Source organism: Nylanderia fulva, unplaced genomic scaffold (assembly GCF_048542155.1).
Source record: "Nylanderia fulva isolate GAGA-0341 unplaced genomic scaffold, ASM4854215v1 Scaffold1114, whole genome shotgun sequence".
Classification (NCBI taxonomy): Eukaryota; Metazoa; Arthropoda; class Insecta; order Hymenoptera; family Formicidae; genus Nylanderia; species Nylanderia fulva.
In genome coordinates this window covers 4,046-21,514 of record NW_028189318.1, presented here as the reverse complement: position 1 = coordinate 21,514, position 17,469 = coordinate 4,046, and the positions used below count along the sequence as shown (strand labels likewise).

General features: G+C 26.0%; 1 pseudogene; it reads left to right on the top strand.

Moving 5' to 3' along the window:
* The first annotated feature begins 15,569 nt into the window (after positions 1 to 15,569).
* On the top strand, positions 15,570 to 16,704 carry LOC146724890 (uncharacterized; annotated as a pseudogene).
* The last annotated feature ends 765 nt before the right edge of the window (positions 16,705 to 17,469 follow it).

The following is a 17,469-nucleotide window of genomic DNA, read 5'->3' as shown; positions in this document are numbered from 1 at the left end:
CTAAATATAATAAAAATGCTAGTGATTTTTCTATATGTCCTCAATGTAAGGGTAATTATTCCAAATCAGCCATTCGACATCATTACAGAAGATGCAGTAAACAAAATTCTGCAAAAAATAGAACTATATTATCAAAATCAAGAAAAATTACAGGTCGAATTCACGAATCTGCGTGTAAAATTCTCCGAGAACGTGTGTTTCCAACATTGAGAGATGACAGTGTTACAAGAGTTATAAGATATGATGAATTGGTTATTAATTATGCAAACAAACTGTGTGAAAAGTTTCAAGATCCTCATTTTTATGATATGATTCGACAAAAATTACGTCAGATTGGTCGTCTACTTCTCGAAATGAAGAATCAAAATGATGAAATCGATGATCTTTTTACAATTTTTGTACCAAACCATTATGATGACTGCCTTAGGGCTGTTAGAGCTTTAGCAGGTTTAAATGAATTAGGAACTGGCTTTAAAACTCCGTCACTGGCAACATCTTTAGGTACTTTGCTAAAACAACTCTGTAAGCGATGTATTACTATAATGATAAAAAGACGCGATAAAGAAAAACGAGAACTTGCAGAAGAATTTTTAAATCTATTAATAGAAGATTATTCATCTTCTATTTCTCGTACAGCTGTTGAAACTCAACATCAGAGAAAAAGACATTCAACAAAATTACTACCATCTCAAGATGATATTAAAATGTTAGAGCGTTATTTAAATGATACACTGAAAACATCTTACAACTCATTAAAACAAACATTTTCTTTAAAGGCTTGGAAAACATTGGCAGAAAGTTGTTTGTTGTCTATTCAGTTATTTAACCGACGTAGACCAGGAGAAATCGAACGTGCTTTAATTGAAGATTTCCAGAATTATGAATCAATAAATGAAAATACAATAGGCACATCTTATTTATCGCTTAACAATGAAGAAAAGAAAGCAGCACAAAAATATGTTCGATTTACTATGAGAGGAAAGTTAGGCCGCACTGTACCGGTTTTGCTTCATAAGCAAATGTTAGAACATTTACAATTACTTCTAAGCTACCGTAAGACTGCAAATGTTCATCTAAAAAATCCATACCTTTTTGGAGTACCTGGTATATTAAAAGGAGATTATCGTTACTTAAGAGCATGCGATCTTATGAGAAAATACTCAAATGAATGCGGAGCATCAAATCCAGATAGATTGCGAGGAACTAATTTAAGAAAACACATAGCTACGATGTGCACTAATTTAAATCTAAAAGAATATGAAGTTTCTGATTTGGCTAATTTCATGGGTCATGCGGATAAGATACACAAAGAACATTATCGACAGCCTATTTTAAGTAGAGAAATATTCCAAGTTTCTAAATTATTAGAAATTGTACATGGAAAAGACAGCGAAGATGAAGATGAAGAAACAGAGAAAAATGATACTAACCAAAATAATTGTCAAAGTTTACATAAGTCGCGTAAGTTTATTTTGTTTCTTTTTATTTGTCAATTAATTGATTGTTCTTAATAATAAATATAGGTAGCTTTTATTAATTATGCTCTAATAATTGTTAAATGTTAATATTTATGTTAACATTAGTTATATTAATAACTATTATAAGTATTTATAACTAACAAAATAAAAGAATACAAAAGCAGAATACAAATTACAGCTAAAGATTGTTAAAGTTTTAGAATTGCTAAAGTTCTAAATTATAATCTATTTTGATTTTTCTTTTTATAGAAAATAGTAATTCTGTACAAAAGCTCAGAAAACAATCTATCAATACGAACAAACTAAAATTCAATGAGTTTTTATTTTATTTAAATTTTTAATATGCACATACTAAGAAAATATGTTTATATAATAGTTAATAACTGCTCTTCATGTATACAAATCACTTTTTTCAAATACAGTTTTTAATATTATAGAATATTTTAAACATCGTTTAATCACTATACTAATTTTTAACTGTTAAAAATAAGTTACACTTTAAACTGAATCAATCTTCATTATTATTCTAAAATTATAAACAATTACAATCAAAAAAATTTGATTAATATTATTGTAATACATAGGCAAATTCTATTTTATATTTAAAGAAAAATAATAATATTAACACTTTTATTATTAATACTATTTTAATGCTTCGTACATATTCTTATAGATTCATTGAATCTTGAAGAATCTAATACAAGTGAGAACAGTACAGAACAAAGTCTTTTAGGAAACAAATCTTTACTATCATCCTCACAAGTAAATCGTGAGACTAAAAAGAAACGATCAAGTAAGTTTAATTGTTTATAGTATATAAATAACATATCACTACGAAAACTTTATTTTCTCTCAAAGAAATTACTTTTTCTTCAAAAATTAATGGATGTAAATTCCTGCACTTATAACACAAATCATATGGCATATTAATTACAAATTTATTTTTATTATTAGCATCTCCATTTGGTAAATGTGTTCGCCAACGTTGGACTACAAAAGAAAAAAATATTGCATACGCAACATTCAAGCAGCATATTATATCAAAGACTTTACCTTCTCTTAAAGAAATTCAAAAATTAAAAGATGCAAATCCCGGCATTTTTAATAGAAATTTCGCAGCAATTAAAACATGGGTAAATAATCAAATAAAAAAATCTATAACAAATGATTAAGAATTTATTTAAAATAAGATCAACGTTTTTTCTTTATATATTCATTTTATGTTTATTATAGTATTTAAACACACAGAAGAGATATTTTTATTTTATTTTATTATTTCGTTTTATTTCTTTAATTATTTGTTTAATTAAGATAATTTTGATGAAGATAATTCTGTTATGTTATGTTAAGTTTGAAAGACTCATGACTTTCAATTGTGCTTATTACACTTGTTTTGTGTTGATACTATTTTATTCATATATAACCTAGATAGATAAATCTGTTGAAAGCAGATTTTGTGAAGTATCTTTTATAAGTTTTGAAAGTAGAAAAACAGATTTGATGTAGTATTTGATATATATGAGGATATCGACAGAATGCGAACAGATATATGTAAACAAAATCTGCTAACATATTCAGAAAGTAAGGCAGTAATGAAGCACATCTTATTATATCATAAACAAATAATTAAGTTTACTTTGTGTTTATTACATTTGTTTCGAGTTTATTGCTGCAATGTTTTGTTTTTATTAAATATGTCTTGATTTTAAATATATTTAATAATTTTATATTTTATTCTTTAAATTACTTTTAATTATTCTTATAGTATAAAGAAATAAAAGTATATTATTTAGATAAATTTAGCATGTTCAATTGTGATAAGTTCAATAATTGATAAGAATATTTAAGGGAACCCACAAAAATTAAAAAAACTAAGAAATAATAATATAAAACAAAGTTTTTAGTTTTATTAATAATAAATCGATTTTATCACTGTGTTTTAATTTAGTCAACTCATATCTGTCTTGCAACAAATTAATATCATTATTTTAAAGTATATTATTTTGATGTACAAATAATTCTCTTGCATACTTAGATGTATTATTTATATATATCTGTATTTTTTAAATATATCTGTATTTTTCTAATATATCTAATTTATTCTTTTTCTTATAATATATTTTTTCTTTAACATATGTTTTTGTAAAAATAATTCTATTTTATCTATATATATATATAACCCAGGTAGTTAAATCTGTCAAAACAGATTGTAAAGTGCCTATTATAAGTTTGTATTTTTGTGATCAGTATTATTTAACCGTTAAAAATATTTTATTGATTTATTTTATTTGTTAATTGATTAATTTAATTAATTAATTTATTTTATTTTCATTATGGAAAATTCAAAAAGTGTCCTTCCATTTCATCACGCGCTATGCCTAATTATGTTAATTAGATGACTTTCATAAAAATACATTCAATTTAAGGTAAATCACATAGAGAAAAGTTTATAAAATTAAAGTTTTGATCTTTAAAACGTTTATTTTCATATTCATATTTATTTATTTTCATATTATTTTATTCATATTATTTTATTCATTTATTATTATATTATTTATGTAGTATTATATTATATTATTTATTTAGTATTATATTTAAAAAGTTTATTCTTGAAGAAATATATTTATTGTAATTTTTAAAGAGGCACGTAATAAGGAAATGCTAAAAAATTTAATTCCTTTAATTAAATTCGGATTAGAATCGATATATGTATTTACGATATATGTATAACGCAGATTATAGGGAAAACTGATATCAACTATAGAAAGTTAAAATATCAACACTGTTGGGTCATTGATAAGAACGATAAAAACACAAATCGCTATGCAATTTATGGAGAAGCACTTCTGCTAAAAAATATTTCTAATTATTATGGATAAGATTACTATTAGAGTATATTAGTATAATGTAAAGGTATATCTTAATTCTGACACAATGTCAAGTGAATTTTATGTAAATTTTTGAATTTTTATATATGTACCTATTTTATTTTTTAATAAATTCAATATTTATTTCAATTTTTTCATTACATATCGACAATTCAGAGTAGTTAATATAAATATAATTTCCGGTCCCATTAAAATACTGTGCATAAGATAATTCCTTTTCTCGATATAATGTTTATTACAAAGCATACAAATCGCAAATAATTATAAAATATGATGCACGGAACTATTGTAAAAACATATATACTGCATTTTACACTATGTATATCGTTTATAATAAGTTTTCGATATGTTTGTTAAAGGTACTGACAATTAACAAACTGTAAAAAAAACTAAATTTTTATATATCTTTGTTTGTTGGATATACATATAAAAAATAATAACGAAATATACATTAGGAAGTCGGTGTAGATGAATGTATACTTATGTATAGTCATTTGTAAATGGTCCCAGTAAATACCAAACCATAAATATATATATATATATATATATATGTATGTATATATATATATATATATATATATAGGGGCAAATGGGGGAATTGCAGTCAGTATAAATTATTTTTTATTTTCAGAAAAAAAAATATCTTTAGAACCAAAATGAAATAGTTGACGGATACTTCATCAATCGTTCTTCGAAAGTGGAAGCATAAAAGTTAAGAAGGGTAATATATAATATATATATATATATATATATATATATATATATAAGAGAGAATGGGGGAATTGCAGTCAATAAGAATTATTTATTTTCAGAAAAAAAATGTCTTCAGAACCAAAATGGAATAGTTGACGGATACTTCATCAATCATTCTTTGAAGATGGAAGCATAAAAGTTAAGAAAGCTAATATATAATTGAGCCTGCATTGATTAAAAAAATCTATAAATTGACCACAATTGACCGACGTGTTGGGTAATTACGGTCGCCTCTTGGGGTAATGCCAGCTGGTCGCTAGCAGGCAGAATTCGGTGGTATATTTTGATTACGAGATTGAAAATCCATAGAACCAATCTACGCCAGCACACTTTTTTTTTTATTAAAATTATTGGGGATGTTGTGACGTTCAGCAAACTCAAATGCTGCACAGCGCACTTGAAGAGGTGTCTGTCTGTCTCTCTCTCTCTCTCTCTCTCTCTCTCTCTCTCTCTATATATATATATATATATATATATATATATAGTTAAAAATTAAGATAAGTAAGCTTAAATAAGATTATGTTTTTATTAATTCACATGGTTTATATATACAAGTAAAAATGTTTGCACATATAACGTTTAAATATATAATATTGTATAAAACACACGTGTATATATATATATATATATATATATACGTGTGTTTTATATTTATAATAATTGAATAAAGACATTTTAGGCTCACTCACCTCAAATTAGATGTAAGACAGAAGTTGCATTTTTTTAAATTAAAGGCTGTGTAATAAAATAGATAAATACTACAAATACGAATTTATTTTATTGTTGCCGTTTAGAGGTAGTATCAGTACTAGATGCTCAACCATTTTATTGTTATCATTTGAAAGTTTAATTGTTAGCACATAAGTCTAAATGATGTAAAACGTACATATAATGAATAAATAAAATAAATATATTATGTTATTATAATATATTTTGTTATATATTTTTTTTTCTTTTTAAAATTTAATTTAAACGTTATTTTTAAGCAATTATTTTAAGACAATTCTAAAATCATTATAACGTCATACTATTGTCATCTAATGACGCAATTTTATTGTCATCTGATGACATCATACTGTTGTCATCTGATGACGTCATTTATGCTGTGACAAATGGCCGTCAGTATAGGGTTATTTGTACGTCATACTGACCGTCAGTTTGACGTAAGTTCTGACAAAAACGTACGTAAAAAAGACGTCTCATTGACGACGTTGTGCTACCTGGGATATATTATATCTATCTTCACAAAAATTCTATCAATAAACGTAAATTAACTTGATACTTTTAACAAATGTAATATATCGAGTACAGTATACCTAAAAGTTACCACAATCAAATAAATCAGTATAATTTTCTTATACGATACACATTTTAAAATAATCAAACAAAGGAATAAAAAAAATATCCAAAAAATAGACAAATTTTAGAGAGTTGACTTTGGACGGTATTTATAGTCCAAGCTTAAACATCGTCTTAAGATTTTCTTGATTAAGATAGTCTTGTTTGTAAGTATGACTTGAGACTTCATGTATTCATAGTTTTAATTAAAATGAGACGATCTTCATAAAAAAATAAACACTTCTTGTTATTTAAGATTTTTTTACTGAATTTAGTGCTTAAGATGATCTGATTTACTTTCAGTAATCTTTGAGATTTTTCTGATGTACTATGTTATGTTTTTATTAATGTGAACTTGCCCCTTGAATAAAATATCACAGTTACTTTCATGGTAATATATTATTACTAAATTTGAAATATACATTTTACGTATGTTCAACTTGAACTGGCACCTTGAATAACATATCAGTTACTTTTCGTGATAATTTATTATTAGATCTTTTAAATTTTGAGTACCTTCTTTGAACATGGCCTGACCTTTTCATTTTATGATTTTTTTAGGATATTTTATCTGTAAATTGTAGTGAGAAGTCGTGTCCGCGTCCGTAACATTGGTAGCGTTTCATCTGTTATGTGATATTCTGTATTGATAGACTAAACCACGGGTCAATCCCTGAAAAAGTGGCCCAAATAAACTATACTTTTACCAGAACAACCGCGTGTTATTGCAAATCTGAGTCTCCCCTCTTCCCGAATCCTGGCACCGACGAGCCGATCCGTGGCGTCGGGAAAGGTGCTTCGTTACAATTATATAAATAAATATTAATTAGTGAGAGAGAGGTGAGAGAGACGAAAAAGACCTAAAATAGGAACGAAAGAGAGGGGGAGGATTAGTGGCGAAAAGAGGAGAGGGCTGGGAGGTGGAGGTTGGGAGCGCGGGGCGGTGGTGGACGGCAATGTGGGGAGGGAAAGGGTGTGGTTGAATAGTTGAGGGAAGGTGTGAGTGAAAGGGTGAGAATAGATTATATATATATATAATCCTGATGACGTCAGCGGACGCGGACAGAGAAGAAGACGACGTTTCTTAATTTTCATGAAAAACGTCACTTTTTGACCGCTTGTATGTCCAGAAACGGCTTGACCGATTTTATTTCTCTTGGCTCAAATTACTCGTGGCGAAACCGCCTTTCAGGTTATATTACGTGCATTCAAAATTTTAATATTTTAGTAGTTTTACACCCCCAAAAAATGGACTTTGATGATGCAGGATATGAGACTTGTAGTGTCTTTTAAGGTTTATTAAGGTTTGAACATGGCCGGGAGACACTACCGCGTCTCCTGATAAAGTTAGCGAAAATGTTCTACGGACAGACACCTTTTCAAGTGCGCTGCGCAGCATTTGAGTTTGCTGAACGTCACAAACATCCCCAATAATATTAATATAGAAAAAAGGTGTGTTGGCGTAGATTGGTTCTATGGATTTCAAGCTCGTAATCAAAAATAACCACCGAATCCTGGCTGCTAGCGACCGGCTGGCATTACCCCAAGAGGCGACCGGTAATTACCCAAACACGTCGTCAATGCGGCCACTTCAGAGATTTTTTTAAGTCAATGCAGGCTCAATTATTTATTAGCTTTCTTAACTTTTTATGCTTCTACTTTCGAAAAATAATTGATGAAGATCGTCAACTATTCCATTTTGATTCTAAAGACATTTTTTTTTTCAGAAAAATAGAAAATAATTCTACAGACTGCAATTCCCCCATTCTCCCTAATATATATATATATATATACATACATATATATATATATTAAATATATACTATAATTATATATTAGCTTTCTTAACTTTTATGCTTCCACTTTCGAAGAATGATTGATGTAGTATCCGTCAACTATTCCATTTTGGTTCTAAGACATTTTTTTTCAGAAAATAAAACTCAATAATTCTCTTACTGATTTTTGCAATTCCTCCATTTTCCCTATATCTATATATATATATATATATATATAATATATAGGGGCAAATGGGGGGGGGGGGAAATTTGCATTTCAGTATAAATTATTTTTTTTTTCGAAAAAAAAATATCTTTAGAACCAAAATGAAATAGTTGACGGATACTCATCAATCATTCTTCGAAAGTGGAAGCATAAAGTTAAGAAAGGTAATATAAAATTATATATATATAATATATATATATATTTTATAAGAGAGAATGGGGGAATTGCAGTCAATAAAATTATTTATTTTCAGATAAACATGTCTTCAGAACCAAAATGGAATAGTTGACGGATACTCATCAATCATTCTTTGAAGATGGAAGCATAAAAGTTAAGGAAAGCTAATATATAATTGACCTGCATTGATTAAAAAATCTATAAATTGACCACAATTGAACCGACGTGTGGGTAATTACGGTCGCCTCTTGGGGTTTTAATGCCAGGTGGGCGTAGCAGGCAGAATTCTGGTGGTTATTTTTGATTACGAGATTGAAAAAAACAAAAGAACCAAAACTACGCCAGCACAATTTTTTTTTTATTAAAATTATGGGGATGTTGTGACGTTTCAGAAACTCCAAATGCTGCACAGCGCACTTGAAGAGGGTCTGTCTCTGCCCTCTCTCTCTCTCTTCTCTCTCTTCTATATATTAATATATATATATATATATTTTATAGGTTAAAAATTAAGATAAGTGAGCTTAAAACTAAGATTAGGTTTTTATTTAATTCACATGGTTTAATATACAAGGGGAAAAATGTTTGACATATAAAAGTTTAAAAAATATAAAAATGTATAAAACCAAAACGTGTAGTATAATATATATATTCCCATTTCAGCAAAAGAAAAAATTTTTTGAATGTGCTATAAAAATTATATAATATCCTAATATTCCATGGGTCATTCAAAATATTTTTATAGGAAAGTTTATGAATATTTCATGGGGAAATTTGTCAATTCGGAATGTTGTGTATATAATATTCCTTTGAAACTATCTAACAAATAGTAGTTAAAGAAAATTGCGGGAATTTTTTATAAAATATTCTGATAAATATAGAATATTTAGAATTTTTTATAGAACATTCTGCAAATATTTTTAAAATATTTATAGTATGTGCTATGAATATTTGGAAAAAATTTTTTTAGAACTGTTATTTAATATTTTGATAATATTTACAACATTCCGATGAACTAAATATTCAGAATATTAAATGGAATAAATTTTTTTGATATTAATGGAATATTGCTGGAAAAATTTTAGACACATTTTAGAAAAAATATAGAAAAACCCTTTGAAGTTCTATAAATATTTGAAGAATATGCTTGGAAACATTCTAAATTAAAAATTGTTTGGGAAAAAAAATAAAGTTTCTAACAATATTAATAGAATGTTCCCAAAAATATTCATCAAAATATTTATAGAACAAACAGAAGGTTTTCTATCTTTTTTCTAAAATGTGTAAGAAGTTCCAGGGGAAAAAATTTCATTAATATCTAAAAATATATTTTCTATTTTATTTATGAATTTTTATGTTCCTCACGGAATGTTTGTAGAATACTTCCCAAAAATTCATGTAAATTTTAGAAAAATTTTCCAAAGTTTATAGCACAACTTAAATATTTTACAAATATTTCCAGATGTTCTACGAATATTCTAAATATTCCACATTTATCAGAATATTTATAAAACATTCCACCGCATTTCCAAATGTACTACATTTATTAGAATATTTCGGGAATATTATATACACCATTCCGAATTGACAAAATTCCATGAAAATATTCATAGAAACTTCTATAGAAATTTTGAATGACCCATGGAATATTAGGATACTTATTCAATGTTTATAGCACATTCACAGATAATTCTGTGCTGTATATATGCTGTATATAGAAATCAACATTAATATATAAAAATATTTAGAAGTAAATATAATTGTTTCAATGGAGTATCTATACACAGGCAAATATAATATATCTATACAGGCGAAAAATGTCATTGGTCATTCGTAAAAATTTTCTGAAAGTTTTTCAATATTTAAGAAATTTTCTTTAAAGTTTTTATGCTTTATGAGAATAATTATTAATTATTAATAATCTTTTTACTTCACTTTTAACTTTCAAAATAAGTTGAATGGATATCAATCAGTTGAAAATAGTTAAATGATATATTTCTGCCCACCAAATTTTCTGCGCACATATATTGCTAGTTAATTGTTTTTAACTGTTGCGCATGTGCGATCAGTCTCGCGCGGCATTCTGTCCAGCCATCGCGCCCATCGCGTGTCGCGTGTGCATCAAGAATCAAGAGCCGTAGTATTGTTCAGTGAGCAAGTCTGAATGTGTTTCTGTCCCGTTTTGTTCTGATTTCCTCTTGGGAGGCTAAGACTGCATAGGAATTTTGCTACCCACACCCACTGTTTTGGTCAATATAAAACAGGCTTTGAGCTTGCCAGTGTTAATAATCTCGAAGAAGAAGGAAGGAGAAAGTATGTATAATCGTTCGTAAAAAATCTATTATCTACGTTAATTTTATGAGTAACCAAGTAATTTTTAGAAATATGGTTTATTGTAGATAATTTCATGATAATTTTTAATATTTTTAGATATAAATTATAGATTTAAATTTATTTCTAAATATAAATTCGTAAAAACCTATAATTTAAGAGGTTATACACAAGTCACAGCACGTGGTTTTATTTATTCAGTATAGGGAAATAGAAAGTATAATTATAAAATACTAGGATATAAATTCATAAAAAAATAATTTGATAAGTTTGATTAGGTTATAAATTGCAGTACGTTTAATTATTGTGTTAATTTTGCAGATGTTAATCATAAATATATATAATTGTAATTGTAATATACATATATAATAGAAATGTTGCTTCTAATATATTAAAATTTTATAAAATTATAATATCGAATATATATTAAAGAAAAATTAATGTTTAGGTTTGTTTTTAATTTTGGTTTCAGGTACTTAATATTATAAGACGTACATAAATAAAATATTCGTTAATGTACAAATGTGATATAATTAATAAAATATCTATAAAATAATATTTAAATTTTTCTTGCGAATTTATGATGAATTTCTAATTAATGGTATAAATTAACATAAATTTGTACAATTCAATTAATATTTATCTATAAAATGCCAAAAATTAAGAGTAAAAGACATTTTAATCGAAAAATAAACGATAATATAAAAGCGTCGATGGCTTTAATTGAGTTACAAAGCCATATCAAACATAATTGAATCGACCCGAAATTACTTGTTCTAAAGTAATAAAATAATAAGTATCGATGAAGACGCGAGTACACAAATTAGCACAAGTCCTGATTTTCAGTTAATCAATGTATCATCAAGTGAAGAAATTCACGAAAATGTCGCTGAAATCAAAATTTTATGTCAACAATATCGAAGAAAATTTTCTAAATACTACATCTCTTTTAAAATAATTTTATGGTATCCTTATATAGCGTTGATAATGACGAAGACATAATAAATTGTAATAATGATTTATCACCATGCGCAAAAAAAAAAATAAAAATACATCACTGCGAAAAAAGTTAGCATCATGGTCCATTAAGGAAAATATTACTCAAAATAGTTTAAAAAACTTTTAGAAATTCTTCGAAATGAAAATGATTTGACTTCATTTCATAATTTACCAAAAGATCCGAGAACAATGTTACTACTCCAAGCAATCTTACTTCTGTAAAAATGAGCACTGGTTCTTTTTATTACTTTGAATTGCTCAGTCTATTAATATATTAATTAATCAATGTAATGCATTCCTTCCTAATTATACATCTTTTGAATTAGCCGTAAATATAGATGGTTTGCCTATTAGTAAAGCAATTGCAACTTGTTTATGGCCAATATTAGTTCAAATAAAGTCAATTGAAGTTTTTGAAAAAATATGTCTTAATGGTAGCTCTATATCATGGTAATGTAAACCAAAAAAACCCGAATAAATAATTTAGAAAGAATTTGTAATGAAAGCATTTACTTTTATTACAATGGAATTTTTATCAACAATCAAAATACGATTTTAAAATAAAAGTTATAATATGTGATGCGCCCGCTAATCTTATATTTTAAATGTAAAAAAAACCCTATGGTTAGTCATAGCTGCACTAAATGCAAAGTGGAAGGTTATTTCGTTAAAAATGTGTTGTGTTTTCCACAGACAAATTTTATAAAGAGAACAGTTACTGAATTTAGACACAATATGATGAAGATTATCACAAAAGGGATAACCATTTTGACGAATTTTGCCTCATTTTCTATGATTAAAGACGTTATACTAGATTACATGCATCTTATTTGTTTAGGAGTGATGAAAAGATTGATTACCCCATAAAAAATATGGTTTGGGGGTTGGGTAAACCACCATATAAGCTTTACATAGACAAATAGAATCGATTTCAAATAAAATCAAAAAGCTTAAATAAAATATATCCCAAAATTGGAATTTCCACGTAAAGGTAGATCGCTTGAAGAATGTCTCGTTTTAAGGCAACGGAATTTAAAAATCATATTATTATATACCCGGACCCATAATTCTAAAACAATTTCTTCCAAAAAATAATTATTATCATTTCTTGACATTACACGTTGCTACTCTAATAATGTGTAGTAAAAGAATTCTGCAAAAAAATAGATATGATAAATTATGCAAAAGATCTAATAAAATGCTTTGTTGAAACAAGTATTAATATTTATGGTCAAGATTTTGTTTCTATAACGTACATAATTGTTACATATACATGAAGATGTCATACGATTTGGTAATTTAAATGAATTTTCAGCTTTTCCGTTCGAGAATTATATGATGCAATTAAAAAAAAATGATCAGAAAAAAAGAAAAAACCACTTGAACAAATAATACGTCGTGTTTCCGAATATAATAATATTCCAAGATTAGAAAATCACTTTGAAAATAATATTATTGCCAAAGAAGAACATTATAACGGACCTTTATTACCAAATTGTTTAGGTCAATATAAAGTATTAAAATTAAAATCTTGTACTTATAAATTAAACACTGCTGATTGTTATGTACAAATGTTGGATAATGAAATTGTTCAAATATGCAACATAACTTACTGTAATAATATTATTTGTATTATTGGGCAAACATTCTTGAGAAAAAATCATTTTTTATAAAAACCCTGTGACTCTGCAATTCTAGGTATTTATATTGTACATCTTGACAAACTTAGTAGTTAAAAAATATTTCATTATTAGAAATTAAATGCAAAGCAATGTTGTGTTGCCATATAAAGATAATAATGCAGTAATTTTCCTTTGTTACACATGTAAATAAAATTTTAATATTTTTTTATACTGTTTTGTAATAATCCCTCAAAGTGTAAAAAACATTATTATTTTAAATAATTAATTAATTATTAAAATTTTCTATCAGTTATCACATTAAAGTTCTATTAATTTCTGATTAGTGCTAAATAATGGTTGTGATAGTAACGATTTAATGATTGCTGTGACTATTTTAATGATTGCTGTTACGTAGTGCTTATCAGAATGTTGCAAAATATTGAACATTTTAAAGTATTAAATGTTTTATTATATTTGATTGCAAAATCTAAAAGAGATTTTAATTTATTATCTATCTATTTTAAATATTCAATTTTAATTGATTCTTCTATCGCAGTCTTTATTTAAATAACTGACAGTTTATATATGTATGTATATATTGCATTTTATGGCATATATATTGCATTTTTTTAAATCCAACATTAAATAATTTTATGACATAAAATACGTAAAATAAAATAATAAAAATATTAAAATAATTTAATATTAAATAAAATACGTTCAATAAACCAGAATGAGAAGACAATGAACTCGTGCAATCCGTGCACGTTTTAAATTTCTCTACTCGGTGCTGTATCATCTTTTGATTTCAACGAACAAGTACCGACATTGAGTTGATTAAGTTGCATCATTGTGTCCAGCTTTTGATATGCAATATTGCAACTAGACCTATCTTACTGTGATGGTGCGAGGATATAATACGAGCAAAAAGTATATATACGTATATAACTAAACTTCATTATGTCTAAACAAGCTATTTGCATTTTCAGAAATATGGAATGGTGTATTTGCCATTTTCAAATAGATGACTCTGTAGAAGTTGTCCCAAATAATTGGATAACTGGTAAAAATCTATGTGTGTGGCCATTAACAACAAAACCATCTAAACTATTAGAGCTCATTAAAAGAAAAAGAGATTCCTAAAGATGATTGGAAAACAATGAATATTAAAATTTAGGACGAAATAGTAAATATTATACGTATATATTTAATATATTAAATACTTTAATATATTTAAATTGCAATTTCTTATGGTTATTTTTAAGAATTTGTATATAATTTTTTATAATTTAAATGGTAGTACGTAAAACAGAATAAATGTAATAATAAGTTGAAACAATTGCAACAGATCTTGTATAATTTGTTATGGAAAAAGATAATTTAAAATATAATTAATAGATAAATTTACGTTTTTGTCTATATTTTTTATAACTTGGCTTTTCATTTATTTGTTAAAAATTGTTCAATTTATTAAATATAGCAAGTAGAACTTTTATATATATATTATATATTTATATATAAGATTTTTTAAATGAAACATTTTTATCAAGTAACTATAATTTAACAGCAATATTTTTTTCTAGACGATTATAAAATTGCTCAAAGAAAATGCAAAACTGCATTGGATAGAGATAATCTCTCATCATTATCTGAATCTGCTGAATATGGAAAAGGATGTCGTGTACCGAAACGTAAAAGACAGTACAGTGATACATACACAGATACCGATACGGAAAAGCGATGAGTGTGGCGAAAAGGATTTGTCCATTAATTTTCCGACATATAAAGCAGATAAGACTGGATTTCATCAAATTCGAACAATAATGTTGGCCAAGTCAGTGAGAGCAATAAAAAGCAAAATTCAGACAATATTTTAACTGAGATCCGTACTATAAATCGAATAATAATGTTTACCAAATCGGCGAAAGTAAGAAGCAAAATTCTGATAATATTTTAGCTGAGATCCATACTAATTTTCAAAAAACACGCAATTGAAATGAAAGGTAATATGTATGGAGAAAAATATATGTTTTATGTGTGGAAAAAAGCCTTAGTTTTAATATTGCTATAATATGCATACTTTCTAATTCACTTGCAAATCGTAAAATATGTTAAGGTTTGTTTTGTGTTCATTATATGTATAATATTTTGAATTTTCAGAATTTCAACGCCAAGTTCTACGACACTTACATAGCATTAATGGCCGCATGGGAGAATTAAATGAGCACGTAGAATCATTAAAACAATCTAATTTTCTCGTTGCTCAAGAAAAATACTAATCAAAATATTATCAAATGAAGTACTCATTACAATCATAGAAAATTTGCCAGTAAAATCAAAAATGGAGCTTCAAGAAATTGAGAGAACTTTACAAGATAAAGGAATATTCCATGTGTGGTAAAATGATCGTTTATATTACTAAAATTATACCATAATTATATAAATAAAATATAATAATATATATAATCTAATAATTATAATAATATAAATATAATAATAATATAAAGGAAAATAAAAATAATAATAGTATATAAAATATAAATAAGTATATTTTATACAATAATTTTTGAGGCTACAGAATTGTCGAAAATGGGGCGGTAGTAATTTACGAATTATTGTCAAGAAATTGATGTGCCGAATTTTAACACCGGAAATTGGAAGAGAATACAGCTGGGAGGGGCACAAGGGGAACCTAATTTTTAAGGATTTAACTTCTGGCAAAATTAGTCCTTAGTAAGTAATACAAATATAATTTTAATTTCTTTATGATATGTTTAGGAAAGTTATATTTTATTTTTTGTTTTAAAGTAATTAATACATAATTAATACATTGGGAATTCACACCAGATTCAACATTTTATTGAAATTTATTGTTTAGAAATGTTTAAATTGCAGTAAAAAAAGTTTTAAAGAAATTTGCTAGTATTTAAAAAAAACAATCAAAATATAAGATTCCTTATCATTTCAGAATCCGTAAGACTTACTACACGAAAAGTCCTGTAATTATAACAGATGATGAAATTATAAACATCGTTAAAACTTGGTTGGTAAAAGCCAAATTAAAAAACAAACCAACACAGCAAAATGAAAGCCAATCGTTCGTGTAATAGCGAACATTAAAAATGTTAAAAGTTTTCTTGAAGAACTACTACTCTAAGTACAAATTTAATAACCGTGATAGTTTTTGTGCAAAAAACAAGTATAATTTATTTTATGTTTTTAAATATAATGTACTTCAGTAAGATTTTATCAATAATTATTATAATTAATTTTATTTTGCTTTAAAAATACGAATATTTTAAGTTTAATTCAAAAAACTTATGGTAAAACTCTTAAAGTATATTTTGACATGTAAGGGAGAATTGAAGATATATATGTTTTTTTTATTAATTTTTTTCTTTTAATTTTAAAGGAAAACAATTCAAGTCTTTCTTTTAAATTGATAATAATAATGATAGTCTTTATTTAAGATAAAAAATTGAAAGAAATGTTTTTATTTAAGTATAAAATTAATTCTGACATGTATGAGAGAACAATTATTTTCCAGTAAAATTTTTTAAATAATGTAATAGAATATATCAATATGTATTACTTAAATATATATATATATATAGTTCAAAAGAAAAAGAAATACTACGTATATATATCGAAGATCTCAACTAAATATATGTGTAAGCTTTACTTTTAAAAAATATATTAATATTAAGAGCGGAGAAATTATATAGTTTTAAATAAATGTGTATAGACTATAATATATATAATCTTAAAACTTCAGTTATTAAATTTACGTACCCCTTTTCTCTCTGTACTTCAATAATATTTATAAATTATAATAATATTTATAAATGACAGCATAGAATATCCTATAAATATTTTTTAAGAATA